Source organism: Symphalangus syndactylus, chromosome 13 (genome assembly GCF_028878055.3).
Source record: "Symphalangus syndactylus isolate Jambi chromosome 13, NHGRI_mSymSyn1-v2.1_pri, whole genome shotgun sequence".
In the NCBI taxonomy this organism is placed as follows: Eukaryota; Metazoa; Chordata; class Mammalia; order Primates; family Hylobatidae; genus Symphalangus; species Symphalangus syndactylus.
Window position 1 is genome coordinate 92,258,700 of NC_072435.2, and position 14,423 is coordinate 92,273,122.

At 40.2% G+C, this 14,423-nt stretch overlaps 1 protein-coding gene across 4 annotated transcripts in view; it reads left to right on the forward strand.

The window, feature by feature from the left end:
• The window catches only part of NEDD1 (NEDD1 gamma-tubulin ring complex targeting factor), a 59,678-nt gene that overhangs the window by 1,279 nt on the left and 43,976 nt on the right, over nt 1-14,423 (forward strand). The window contains exons 1-2 of one of the 4 annotated variants that reach the window (XM_063614266.1): nt 13,049-13,133; nt 13,416-13,671. The exons of 1 other annotated variant lie outside the window; for it this stretch is intronic. The gene's annotated coding sequence lies outside the window, so the exon portion shown is untranslated. Of the gene's footprint in view, nt 1-13,048; nt 13,134-13,294; nt 13,672-14,423 lie in introns of those variants that run through there. 2 more of the 4 variants (XM_055236708.2, XM_055236709.2) reach the window with 2 other exon arrangements.

Sequence of the window (14,423 nt, forward strand, 5' to 3'; positions counted from 1 at the left end):
GAGCTGCCCAAGACACCAGGAGCCCACCTCTTGCATTAGTATGACCTGGATGTGAGACCTGGAGTCAAAGGAGATCATTTTGGAGCTTTAAAATTTGACTGCCCTGCTGGATTTCGGATTTGCATGGGCCCTGTAACCCCTTTGTTTTGGCCAATTTGTCCTATTTGGAATGGCTGTATTTACCCAATACCAGGACCCCTATTGTATCTAGGAAGTAACTAGCTTGCTTTTGATTTTACAGGCTCATAGGCAGAAGGTATTTGCCTTGTCTCAGATGAAACTTTGGGCCATGGACTTTTGGGTTAATGCTGAATTAAGACTTTGGGGGACTGTTGGGAAGGCATGATTGGTTTTGAAATGTGAGGACATGAGATCTGGAGGGGCCAGGGTGGAATGATATGGTTTGGCTGTGTCCCCACCCGAATCTTAACTTGAATTGTATCTCCCAGAATTCCCACATGTTGTGGGAGGGACCCAGGGGGAGGTAATTGAATCATAGGGGCAGGTCTTCCTTGAGCTATTCTCATGATACCGAATAAGTCTCACAAGATCTGATGGGTTTATCAGGGGTTTCCACTTTTTCTTCTTTCTTATTGTCTCTTGCCACTGCCATGTAAGAAGTGCCTTTCTCCTCCTGCCATGATTCTGAGGTCTCCCCAGCCATGCAAAACTGTAAGTCCAATTAAACCTCTTTTTGTTCCCAGTTTCAGGTATGTCTTTATCAGCAATGTGAAAAAGGACTAATATAGTTTTTTATTTTTTTGTTTTCTCTCCATGTCCAATTTCTACCTTTCTTTTAAGACACTGAGTGAATGTCCTCAAGCCCATGTGTTAGCCTTCCCTGATTGCTGCAATCCTGTCCGAAATCTTTGGCTTCTTCTACCCAAGATAAACCCATCACCTTCCTGCCATGGGAATGCCCAAATTGCTCATTTCGATTATTTAGGGTTTTGTGGGAATATGGTGTCAGTATTAATGCCATGTTTTAGTTATTAATAGCAATGATATATTTAATATAACACAAGGAATTTTTAGAAGTGGACAATAATAAGACACCTAACACAGGTTACATTGATTATAGTGTAGTCAAAAGAGCACACAATCTTTAGAATTTGACAAACTGTATTTGAATCCTAGCTCTACTGTTTATTAGCTGGTCTCTTTAGGCAGCTTATTTAATATCTCTAAGAACCTACTCTTTCATCTGCAAAGTGAAAAATAATGACATCAGTTTCATAACTTTATTCTGAGGATCAGAAGGAAGTCATGGAAAAGACTTTCTAATGATCTTAGAGAGAGGAAGCCCTCTATAAACGTGACAAGACCTGGAAGCCATAAAATGTTGCTATTTTGACTGCATAAAATGTAAACATTTTTGCATGACAAAATAATGCCATAACCAAAGCCATAAGAGGGTAAACTGAAAAAATTTTTGTAGCATTTATGACACATAAATTATTTTCATTCTCCCATATATCAATGAAGAAAAAGACCAATTTATTGAAAAAATGGACAGAAGACATAAAATATTCCAGAAAAATGAAATACAAATAGCTTGTAAACATATAAAAAGATGCTCAACCTCCGGCCAGGCGCAGTGGCTCATGCCTGTAATCCCAGCACTTTTGGAGGCTGAGGCGGGCTGATCACGAGGTCAGGAGATTGAGACCATCCTGGCTAACATGGTGAAACCCCGTCTATACTAAAAGTGCAAAAAAATTAGCTGGGCATGGTGGCAGGCGCCTGTAGTCCCAGCTACCTGGGAGGCTGAGGCTGAGGCAGGAGAATGGCGTGAACCTGGGAGGCGGAGCTTGCAGTCAGCCAAGATAATGTCACTGCACTCCTTCTCAAAAAAAAAAAAAAATGCTCAACCTCACAAATGCAAAGTAAAACTCAATAATAGACTATTTTCACCTAACTGGTAAATGATAGGGGAAGTAAGCATATTATTAAGGGAAGTGTAAATTGGTACAACTTTTTCTGAAAAGCAATTCGGCAGCAGCAATTTTTTAAATAAAGATTTAACCATATACTACTCCTCTGAGCAATTTCCCATCTGGGAATGTATACACCTATGCTCTCCAGTATAGTAGCCAGTGACCACATACGGTTACTGATCACTTGAAATGTGGCATATCTGAAATGATATGTAATTTAAGTGTAAAATACACACTGAATTTTAAAGCCTTAGTGTAAGTAAAATAATGTAAAATATTTCATTTTTTAATTGATTACATGTCGAAATGACATATTTTGGATATAATGGGTTAAACATAATATACTGTTAAGATTAATTTTACTTATTTCTTTTACTTTTAAAAATGTGGCTGCTAGAACTTTGAAACTTACATATGTTGTTCACATTATCTTCCTTTTGAAGCTTGTTAGCATATACAGTTCTACTTGCATGCATAAGAAATTATGTATGTATAAAGAATATCTGAAAAACATCTTTAATATTCACCAATAGAGTCTTTGCTAAATAAAACATGATACATCCAGACAATAGAATATTATGTGGACCGAAAAAAGAATCAGACCAAACTGCCCTAAGATGGGGAGATTTCTGCTAGATATCACTAAGTAAAAAAAATAAAATAAAGCATGGAATAGATGTGTAGTGAGCTAATGTTGGTGTTCAGTGTAAATTGAATGAATTTTGAAGGAATTATGTAAATTGTACTTATGCATAGAATATTCCTGGAAGATGCACAAGAAATCGTTTTTAGTTATTGTCCTAGAGAGAGGAAATTGTGGTTCATTAGGGGCTGGAGAAGATTTATTTTTAACTCTAGTTTTTTGTATTGATTAAATGTTTTGCAACATGTATTCATTACCTATTTAGAAAAAAACCTGTATTTACAAGTTTTCATTGTCTTTGAAGAAAACAATCCTTATAAAGAATTTCCTGAAGTCAGCTATGTGAAGGTGGGAGACGGATGTAAAATCACAAGGCTTTACACGGCAGTAGGTTCCTAAGAAATATCTGTGTCTTTCCCTTCCCCACACTTTGGCTAAGAGCACAGATGTCATAATAGAATCTTTCTGAATTTCAGAGATCCCTTAAGCATCCCTATCACATTATGGCTCTAGAGATGTCAAATGTAAATGGGATGAGGCTACACTGATCCTATGGCATGCCCTGGAAGTTAGTTATTTCCCCCCAATAAATCCCAGAAACTTGCCTGCTTACTTTTATATATGTCTCATCAAAATGGAAGGCAGCTTGTATAATGTATAACTTCCCAGTCAGTGTAATATTGTAGGCTGTCTGCAAATTTTATTACTATATTAAGGGCTGAAGCAAACTTTTCCAGTTATTACATCCTCGGCACTAAAATCTTCACTCTCTTTGTCAGTCTCTTGATTCTTCAGCAGTTAAAACACTCTCTTTTATTTCTGTATCAGAAACTCTATGTGCTTCCCTAACCTCTTTGTCTACTTCAATCACCTCTTCTCACTTTGATGAAGTTTGTTGATTGATTGCTTCTCAGGGGTACGACTGGCTTTCCGGCCCTTTGTCTAAATTTAAAACACTGGAGCCATCCTTTAGAAGATACACAGTGCTCAATCAATTGCATTTGCTCATAAAATATCTTTTTTTTTTAAACAAAAGTCTCTTGATTCTGCTTCCTCATTTCCATTCCCATTGCCTCTGCCTGAGTCCAGGCCCTCTTCATCTTGTCTAGAATATGTCAATTATCTCTTAACTAGTCCGTGTGCTTTCAGACTCCCCACTGGCAATCCATTTTCTACTTTACTGCTAAATTCTAAAAACAGATTCATGCCTCCATTCACTCATTCATCAGACATTCATTAAGTATCTCCTTTGTGTTGGGCATCATGCTAGGAACTGGGGACACAAAGACTAAATGTTCATAGGCAGACACTACGTTTCTGGAGCTTAGAGTTCAGTGCAGGAAGCCAACGAGTAGACACATGTACAGGGGTGGGAACAGGATGCCCTGGCAGCATCCGTCAGGGAAGGAAATTTCCCCAGGGCCCTTGCTATCTGGTCCAACTGTTAAGAGCCAGGAGGAGATGTTCTAAGTGGAGGGAGCAGCAAGGGCCAAGGCTAAGCAGGGTGGCACATAGTGTGTGTGGTGAGTGTGATTGGCCAGGGGGTCAGAGAAGATTTAGAGGAGTCAGCACCAGGTAGTGGCAAAGGGCCTAGGGGGGCCATGCAAAGGAGTTCAGACTTTATTCTGAGTGCATACGTTTTAAGAACAGCGGTCATGAGATTGGATTTGCATTTTATGGAGATGCTTATGGTAGGAGTTTGGAGGAGAGCTGGAGGGATGAAAGACTGGAGACTGGAAAGAAGGTTACGAAGTGGCTGTTTCAACTATCTGGTCACGACGATAACCTAAATCAAGGTAAGAGCAGTAGGGGTGCTGAGCAGCAGACAGATTTGAAAGATACTCAACAATAAAATGGACTGGGGTTAGTGATTGCCTATTTAGATTTTAATGAGAAGGAAGGAAGGGGAAAAAGTCAGAATTGACTCACAAATGTCTGGCTTGAGCCCTTGGGAGGCTATGAGAGGTTATGGAAGGGGAAATGGCTTGGCAGAGAGAAGATGGTAGCAGTTGAGTACATGGGTCTGCATTCAGGTGAGAGATTTGGATTGGAGACATTCATTCCTCATCCATTTACTCATTTAGTTAATAGGTGTTGAGTGCCTACTACATGCCAGGCACTGTTCCAAGCACAGGGATAGTGGCAACCAAACAGGACAAAATTCCTGTTCTGTGGCACCTTCATTCTAGTGAAGAAACTAAACAAACCTTACAGGTAAATCAATGCATAATGTCCTGTAGATTTGTGCTTTGAAGACAAATACATTAGGGTAGGCCAAGGAAACAAAGTGTGATGGGATGTGAGGGATATTTTAGATAAGGGTGTCCATGGAAAAGCATCTTTCAAGAGGTGATATTTGAGCACAAACCTGAATGAAGTGCCAGAGGGAGCCATGGGAATGTTCAAGGGAAAAATATGGAAGGAAGAACCATATGGGACAGCAGGATCCCTAAGCAATGGGTAGCAGATGCTGTGGGAAAGAGGGGGAGGGGAAAGGGATGCAGATGTTCACATAATAGGACCTCTAACAGTACCTGAAAACCTTGATTTCTTGAGTGTATATCATCTTGCTTCCTCTTGAAGCCAACCCTAGAACTAATTCCTTCCTCCACCATCACTCCCCAGCCTCTGATAAATATCATAGCACTGGCAGCTTTGTATCACTAGTATTTGTTACCTTGGTATAATCTGAGCTTCTCCAAGTTAGGGATGGTGTTCATCTTTGTCACTGCAATACTCAGCACAGTGTGTCAGGAGCCGGTCCACAAATGTGTGTTGACAGAACAATAATGACAAACAACAGGACACAGCGAAGGTAAAACTGACGTCTAGGGGAGTGGTAAGTGGTTGGTGATAAGTAGGAACAAGGGATTGCTTTTTAAAAAAACAACTTTATATTTTAAAGCCCTGTAGTTTTACGTATTTCTCTTTGACATCTTTTGGTATTTATTTCCATCTCTCTGACTAATAACTTAATTTGTGATTTTTTTTCAATTTTAGGCTTTATCTATTGACTTTCCATCATAGAAGATGAAGAATCAGTTCTCTCTGCACCTTACTCCACCTGAACTACACACATATATATACTGCCCCTATCCCTACCAACCCATTATAGCTGTGTCATAATTTTGGTTAAATTAACATTGCATATTCACATTTTAATGACTACATAAATAGTATTCATACCAGGTTATGTGGTATATTATGGTTGTTATTACCACTTTTCCTTTCTTGCACAACTTTTTGTTTCCCTGGTGGTGGTATTATTTATTTATTGATTTTGTCATTTGGTTAGTTGGTTGGTTTTCTAGTTTTCTGTGTCTAGTCATGAATTAAGCTCCAAATCTACTGTTTCCCAGTTCTGTAACCTCTTCTCAATACAATTAGACATGTGAGGTGTGTGTGTGTGACTCTTCTTGATGATAGCACTACTGGAATCTTTCGATCTGCTGCTTGCCCTGGTTTGCTCTTTGGGCCCAATGCTCATCTGTGATCCTGGGATTTTTCTTTACCTTTCTGAGACTGGATGTCCTGTCTTCCTGTTTTGGTTTACTCCTTTGTTTCGGTGTATCAGTTCCTCAAGTAGCTTTTTTGCTTCTTTTCATTAGAGATATGGTCTCACCATGTTGCCTAGGCTGGTCTCAAATTCCTGGCTCCAGCAATTCTCCCAGCTCAGCCTCCTGAGTGGTGGGGAGTACAGGTATGAGCCACCACTCCTGGCCTCAAGTAGCTCCTTGATAAGGTGCATGGGAGGAAAAGTTATTGAGACTTTACATGTCTGAAAATGTTTTTATTCTTTCTTGACACTTGAATGATAAGACAGCTAGATAATTTTAGAGTAGTAATCATTTTTGCTCAGAAATATGGAAGTATTGTTCTACTGCCTTGTAAATTCTAGTGTTACTGTTAAGAATGGAAATCATTCTTATTCTTTTTTTCTCATTAAACTTTGTTTTAATGGGTCTTAAAATTCTGTGACAGCTTTTTAGTCAAGTTGTTTCCATTAAAAATTACTGATTTTAAAAACTAATGTCTTAAAACTGCCACATGCACAAAATAGAAGAAACAAAAAAACACACAAACCCAAACATGGTCCACAAAACATTCTCCTTTCCTTCTGAAGGTTTTGCAATTCATTGTTATCATTAACCAGTCTTTTACTATTAAACTTAAATGGCCAATTGAAACAAACAGTTCTGACACTGTTCTTCCACCACTGATTAAGACTGGAGTGGCAGGTCTTACAGATAATATTCATTTAGCTTTCTGAGGTTTCTGGGCAGACTTGGTAACCTTGCCAGCTCCAGCAGCCTTCTGTTCCACTGTTTTTTGTTTGTTTGTTTTGTTTTGTTTTTTTAGACGGTGCCTCGCTCTGTCACCCAGGCTGGAGTGCAGTGGCACAATCTCCACTCACTGCAAGCTCCGCCTCCAGGGTTCACGCCATTCTCCTGCCTCAGCCTCCCGAGTAGGTGGGACTACAGGTGCCCGCTACCAGGCTTGGCTAATTTTTTTTGTATTTTTAATACAGATGGGGTTTCACCGTGTTAGCCAGTTTTGTCTGGATCACCTGACCTTGTGATCTGCCCACCTCGGCCTCCCAAAGTGCTGAGGTTACAGGCATGAGCCATTGCGCCTGGCCTGGTCCATTGTTTTGATGACATCCACGGCAACTGTCTGTCTCATATCACAAACAGCAAAACGACCCAGAGGAGGATTGTCCAAGAAATTCTCAACACACATGGGCTTGCCAGGAACCATAACAACAATGGCAACATCATCAGACTTCAAGAATTAGGGCTATCTTCCGGCTTATTACCATAACAGCAATCAATCTTTTCCTTCAGCTCAGCAAACTTGCAAGCAATGTGAAATGTGTGACAATTCATTAGAGGGGCATGCATGGTCAGCACCAATATGGCCTGCACGGTTCAGGATGATCACCTGAGCAATGAAGCCAGATGCTTCCATTGGTGGGTCATTTTTACTGTTACTAGCAACTTTGCCACAACAAACATCTTTGACAGACACATTCTTGACATTGAAGCCCACATTGTCCCCAGGAAGAGCTTCACTCAAAGCTTTATGGTACATTTCTTTTTTTCTTTTTTTGAGATGGAGTCTCACTCTGTCACCCAGGCTGGAGTGCAGTGGTGCGATCTCGGCTCACTGCAACCTCTGCTTCCCGGGCTCAAGCCATCCTCCCACTTCAGCCTCCCAAGTAGCTGGGATTACAGGCATGCCTCACCATGTCCGGCTAATTTTTGTATTTTTAGTAGAGTCAGGGTTTCACCATGTTGGCCAGGCTGGTCTCAAACTCCTGGCCTTATGTGATCTGCCCTCCTCGGCCTCCCAAGTGCTGGGATTACAGGTGTGAGTCACCACGCCCGGCCCGTGGTGCATTTCAACAGACTTTTACTTCAGTTATAATATTGACTGGAGCAAGGGTGACCACCATATTTGGTTTGAGAACCCCAGTCTCCACTCGGCCCACAAGCATAGTACCACTACCATCAGTTTTGTAGACATCCTGGAGAGGTAGACACAAGGACTTCTTAGTTGGATGAGTGGTGGTAGGATGCAGTCCAGAGTGTCAAGCAGCATGGTTCCACTGGCATTGCCATCTTTATGGGTGAATTCCATCCCTTGAACCAATGCATGTTAGCATGTAACTCGGGCATGTTGTCACTATTCCAACCAGAAATTGGCACAAATGTTACTGTCTCCAGGTTGCAGCCAATTTGCTTAATATAAGTGCTGTCGTTTTTTGCAATTTCCTCTTCTGGCCATAGGGTGGCTCAGTGGAATTCATTTTGTTAACACCAACAATTGGTTGCTTCATACCCAGTGTATAAGCAAGAACACCATGATCATGGGTCTGCCCATTCTTGAAGATGCCACTTTCAAATTCACCAATGTCAGCAGCAACAATCAGGACAGGAAAGTCAGCCTGAGATGTGCCTGGATTCATGTGTATGATAAAATCTCTGTGTCCTGAAACATCAAATTTCCATGGGGAGGTATCAATGGTGATACCACTTTCAGTCTCAGCTTTCCGTTTATCCAAGACCCAGGGATGGGAAGGAGCCCTTTCCCATCTCAGCAGCTTCCTTCTCCGATTTTTCGATGGTTCTTTTGTTGATTTTACCCTATTTGTTGATCAGATGATCCATGGTGGACTTGCCCAAATCTATGTGTCCAATGACGACGATGTTGATATGAGGATTTTCCTTTCCCATTTTAGCCTTTAGGAGTGGTTTTCACGATAGCTGTGTTCTGGCAGGAAACCTATTGTGAAAAAGCCATTCTGATATTTGAAACTTTAGTAACTTTTTTTTTTTTTTGAGAATATTTAAGGCCTTTCAAGCCAGTGTTATTAAATTTGACAATTTTTGTCTTGTTGTGTCTTTCTTTTTAAGACTTAACTTTGTTTTTCTCTTACAAGTGAAGAACATCACTTTATTTGTTAATAATTAGGAACTCTTTGCTCCTGAGATCTTTTTAAAAATAAAGTTATTGGTGCATAATATACAAACAACAAATTGCATTATTTAAACCTGATATCTTAATAATATTGAGTCTTCTATCTCACGAACATGATACAGCTCTTCATTATTTAGGTCTTTAACTTCTCTCAGTAATGTTTTGTAGTTTTCAATGCATAATTGTTGAACATATTTTAGTACATTTATGTATAAATATTTCATACTTTTGGATGTTGTTGGAAATGAAATTGTAATTTTTATTTTTCTGGTTGTTTATTGATAGTTTATAGAATTCTATTTTTGTATATTGACCTTGCATAGGACTTGCTGAGTTCACGTAGCTCTAGGAGTTTTTTTCCTGGATTCCTTATGATTTTACAGTACACAATCATGCTGTCTGCAATAAAGAGAGTTTTACTTCTTCCCTTCCATTCTGTATACTTGTTGTTTTCTTCTCCTCTCCCTTCTCCTCCTCCTTTCTCCTCTTCCTATTTCCTCTTCTCTTTCTTTTCATCTTCTTGTCTTATTTCACTGCCTAGGGCCTCCAGAAGAATGTTGAATAGGAGTACTAGTAAGACTAGGTATTCTTGTGTTAATCTTAGGAGAAGACATTTCATCATTAACTAAGGTGCTCTCTGTAGGCTTTTTGTAGACGCCCTTGAACCAGTTGAGGATGTTTCCTTCCTTTGTTTTTTTCAGTTTGTTGAGCATTTTAAATCATGGATAGATGTTAATTTTAAAAAAAATGTTTTTGCTTCATCTATTGATATAATTATATGGGCTTTCTCCCTCATTTTGTTAATATGGTGAATTATGTTAATTGATTTTTCAGTGTTAAACCAATCTTGGATTTCTCGAATAAATCTCACTTGACCATAATCCTTTTTATAAATTACTGGATTTACTTTGCATATATATGTGTATCTATATAATTTTGTCTCCATGCATAAGGGATATGAGTTATAGATATTTCTTATAATGTTTTTTTCTGGTTTAGTATCAGAGTAATACTGCCTCTAAAAAATGGGTTTAGCAAATATTCTCTTCTTTTCTGTTTTCCTAAAATGTTGTATTATTTCTTCATGTGTTTGATAGAATTCAACAGTAAAGCCATCTGATCCTGGGGTTCCTTTGTGAGATGGCCTTCTTAATTTTGAATTCAATTTTTATGGTACATATAGGGCTATCATATTATCTATTGCTTCTTGTGTCAGTTTTAATATTTGTCTTACAAGGTATTCATTTGTTTTAGTTGTGACCAAATTTATTGACATGGAGTTTTATATCCTATTCTCTTATTTTTGTAAATATCCTTTGGATTTGTATTGATGGCTGCTCTTTCAATCTTGATATTGGTAATTTGTGTTTTCTCTTTCTTATTGATAAATCTAGCTAGAGATTTCTCAATTTTATTAATCATTTCAAAAATCAGCTTTTGGTTTCATTGATTTTTCTCTATTGTTCATCTTTTTTCAATTTCATTGTTCTGTACTCTAATCTTTACTTTGTGTTTAATTTGTTCTCTTTCTAAGTTTCTTAAGAGAGAGCACAGATCATTGATTTTAGACTTTTCTTTTTTCATAATATAAACACTGATTTCATAATAGAAGCACTGATTTAGCTGTTTCCATGAATTTTTATTGTACTTTACTTATCACTCAGTTAAAATATTTTCTGTTATTATTAATATTTGTGATTTGATTTTTTCCTTCACCTATGGGTTATTAGAAGTAAGGTTGTTTTATTTCATGTTTGGGGCTTTTCTAGATGTGTTATTGTTTTTTATTTATATTTAATACTGTTGTTATCAGAGAGCATGGTCTGTAAGATTTATTCCGTTAAAAATCAATTGACTTGTTTTATAGCCCAATATATACTCCATCTTCATGTGTATTTGAAAAGAATGTTTATCCTGCAGTAGCTGGCTACAGTGTTCTATAAATGTGAGTTAAAATAGTTGATAGTGTACAGATCTTCCACATCTTTTCTGGTTTGTTTTTCTTATCTGGATGTTCTATGAATTACTGAGAAAATTCTGTCAGTCTCCAACAATGACTGTGGGTATGCCTTTTTCCTCCTTTAGCTTTGATACTTATTCTTCATATATTTCAAAATTCTCTTATGCTCACATATACACTTAAAATTGATAATGGCTTGTGGTTATTTGCCATTTTATCATTATCAAATATTTCTCTTTGTCTCTAGAAATATTCTTTGTTGTGATGGCTACTTTTGGAAATCTGTATATGTTTATATAATTCATATATTAGCAAGGCTTCTAACATTTGGCATCTATTGTTCATGAAACTATTATACAGAACTGAGGAAACAGTGTGTACATAGGCACAGAGGCACGGGCAAAAATGACAGGACTGTTCCAGGGCCAGTAAGATTTGATGAGGCCGCAGCATCAGTGAGGACAGAGGAATGGAGGTTTCCATTTGGCCCTTTACGCTGTGTTATGGCTCTTGACTGTATAGCATAAAGGTTTGGGACAGTCTTTGCAGTCTCATGGTCCCAGGTTTAACTTCTGAATCTACCATTTATTAAACTTGTGACCTTGGGCAAGTTACTTAACCTCTATTTCCTCATATGTAAAGTGGGGACAAATCATAGCACATACTTCATGTGTTTTTAGAAAGATGAAATTATATATATATTGCATACATACACATTACATCTATATACACAAATACAGTGCTTAGTAAAGTGTTCAATAAATATCCATTTTTATATGTATAACTAGTATTATATCATATAATATGTATATATTACGTGTATTATTATATATATTTTCATACAGCGTACTCTCAATTTTCCTGCTGGCTGCAATTTTCAGAGATTTAATTAATTGCCCTTTTTGTTTGAAGCTTTCTTTTCTCTATTTGCTCCCATTCTCCCTGCCCCCACTCCCTTACTCTACTTTCTTAGTTTCCAACTTTCTGGGCCTCCTCCCTGCCCAAATTGGATTTCATGGCCTCAAGAACTGCAGACTGTACAATTAAGGTAGTTGCTGCTTGCTATCTTTCTCCTTTTGCCACTCCCCCATGAACCTCAATAACTTGGCTATGATTTCAATTTCTGCTCTGAAAAAAATGCACTTATTAGAATTTTCCAATTGTTTGCAATATGAATGCAGATAACTGGGGCTTATGTACCTAATTCAGAAACACACCCCATGTAGTTGTGATGAAAGAATAACACTGTTTGCAGAAGAAATGCTCTGTATTTATGATAAATATTCTCAGCAAAAATTGTCAGTAGAGCTATAAAAGGACCTTTGGAAGGGGCACTTGAAAACTCGGCTCAGCAACTTCCTTTTCCACCTTGAAGCATCCCCTTCAAAAGAATTCCCAACCAGATGATGTTTGATGTTCCTGACCTCGCAGCATGATGCGAAAGAAAGATCACGGGTTTTGAAGTAGGATAGTGCAGACGCCTACTCTTTGGGTTATTTCTCAGCCTGAGCGAGTTTCCTGGCTTGTAAATTGCATGTAGGAATCCTTTCCTAAATCCACATCCACAATAGTTTCCCTTATTATTGGTCTTCGTGCATCTTATACCTTTCATTATCATAGTTTCACTTTCCATTTAAATATCTAATAACGTCAGCTTCCTATAGTGGATTGTAAGCTCCACAAGGCCAAGGACCATGAAAATTCACTGTACTCCTCCATCCCCAGTCTAAACCATCACTGTACACCCAAGAGTCTAGCACAGTGCCTGGCACACAGTAAACAGCAAGTGAATGACAAAGGAGCACTTGACAGTGGCCGGAGCTCCGTCGCTGGGGCGTGCAGAGAGTCGCCCCGGCCCGCAGTTCCCGCCCTGGCACTGGGATAACTTCCCTCGCGGATGCCCAGCGCCGCCCTGGCCAGACCCTCTGTATCCCCGGTTCTGTCCGGCCAGGAGCCACAGCCGCACGCAGCGCCTCGCCCCATGACGTCACTCGGGCGGGACTTCCGGCCGCCGAAGTTTAACAGTCCAGGCGGGAGCCGGAAGCCCAGCGCGGAGCGGGCCGCGGCCCCCTGTTGTGTTGCGGCGGGGAGGTGAGGTTCCGGAGGCCCTGAGGTCAGCGGGCCCCCGCCCGCCGCGTCCATGCACCCTCCCTATCCTAAGACTCGCTCGGTCCCCCTCAGAGGGCGGGGCGGAGGTCCTTGGGCTTCGCGCGCGCGGAGCGGTTGCTGGGCGGGGGTGCGGCGGCGCGCTGGGTTGGGAAGTGTCCGGGGAGGCGCGGGCCGGGGTCGCGCACCTCCCGGAGCCTTGTAGGGTGTGCTGCCTCCGAAAAGTTTGCCTCGTCTCCACAAGTCTGTCTCCTTTTTTTGTCAACCTCAAGTACTTTTCTTTTGGCAGGTACTCGGATGCATTTTACAGGGTAGCCTCAGTTGAGCTGTTGTCCTGCAAGTGAAGTGTATTTTTGGTGATCGAAAGTTGGAGAACTTTCATTTCAGCTGAGTGGTGTAGTTGAATTGGTTCCTGTAGCCGCTGTCCCTAAACCCAGGCCGACGTTACCGCCTTGTGTCCTGACTGCTAGCTTTCGACGGGACCCTCTTTGAGGGACTGATGTAAAGTCTGTCTCTTAAATGTGCTCAGTTCTCAGAAGACCGAGGTAGGTGGGCAGATGGTCCTCTTCCCCGCCCCTCTTTAAGAGCAGAAAACAAACATTAAATCACCCGGCGAGGCGAGTTGTGTTTCCTAAGTTGGAGCAGGTCGTTTGAACCCAGTTTTTCTGAGCCCAGGCCTCAGTGATCTACCCACTACACCCCGCAGCTCAACAGGCCTGGTGTAAGATGCAGGTAGACACAGCTTACAGTTGTGGTTACAGGGCTTAGAGATCGCTTTTCCAGCAATTCATTAGTTGTTCCTTGACTTGGGAACCAAGGGGGCTCGTGTTACACATGTTTAAGGCTCCAAATACAAACATTGTGTTACATCTCGACAGGTGACTTTAATGGCTTTTAGTAGCACTGTATCGGATGAATGGAGCATAAGGAAGCACATGAGTGAATTACGTTAACTTTTTGTCTCGAGAATGAAACGTTTCTATAATTCTGTCTTTAACTTGTCCTCTGAAATGGCTTATACTAGACGTAGGTGTGCTGTTGTATTGGTGACTCGGGGACCTGCCTGTGACATCACTAATGCTGTGCAGTAGTCTTGCACTTTCCATACTAAGAAGGTGTGGGAGGTATAATTCTGTGCCCTCTCCCTTTCCTTTTCTCCCATGTACTTTTGAGCATCTTTTTTCTCACCTATCGTTCGTTACTACCTGTTGCTATTTAAAGTGCCTGCCTAGAGCAGCTTCTTTGCCTTCTGTTTTCTAGACTTCCTTGGTTTGTGAAATCACCTTGTTAGAATTAC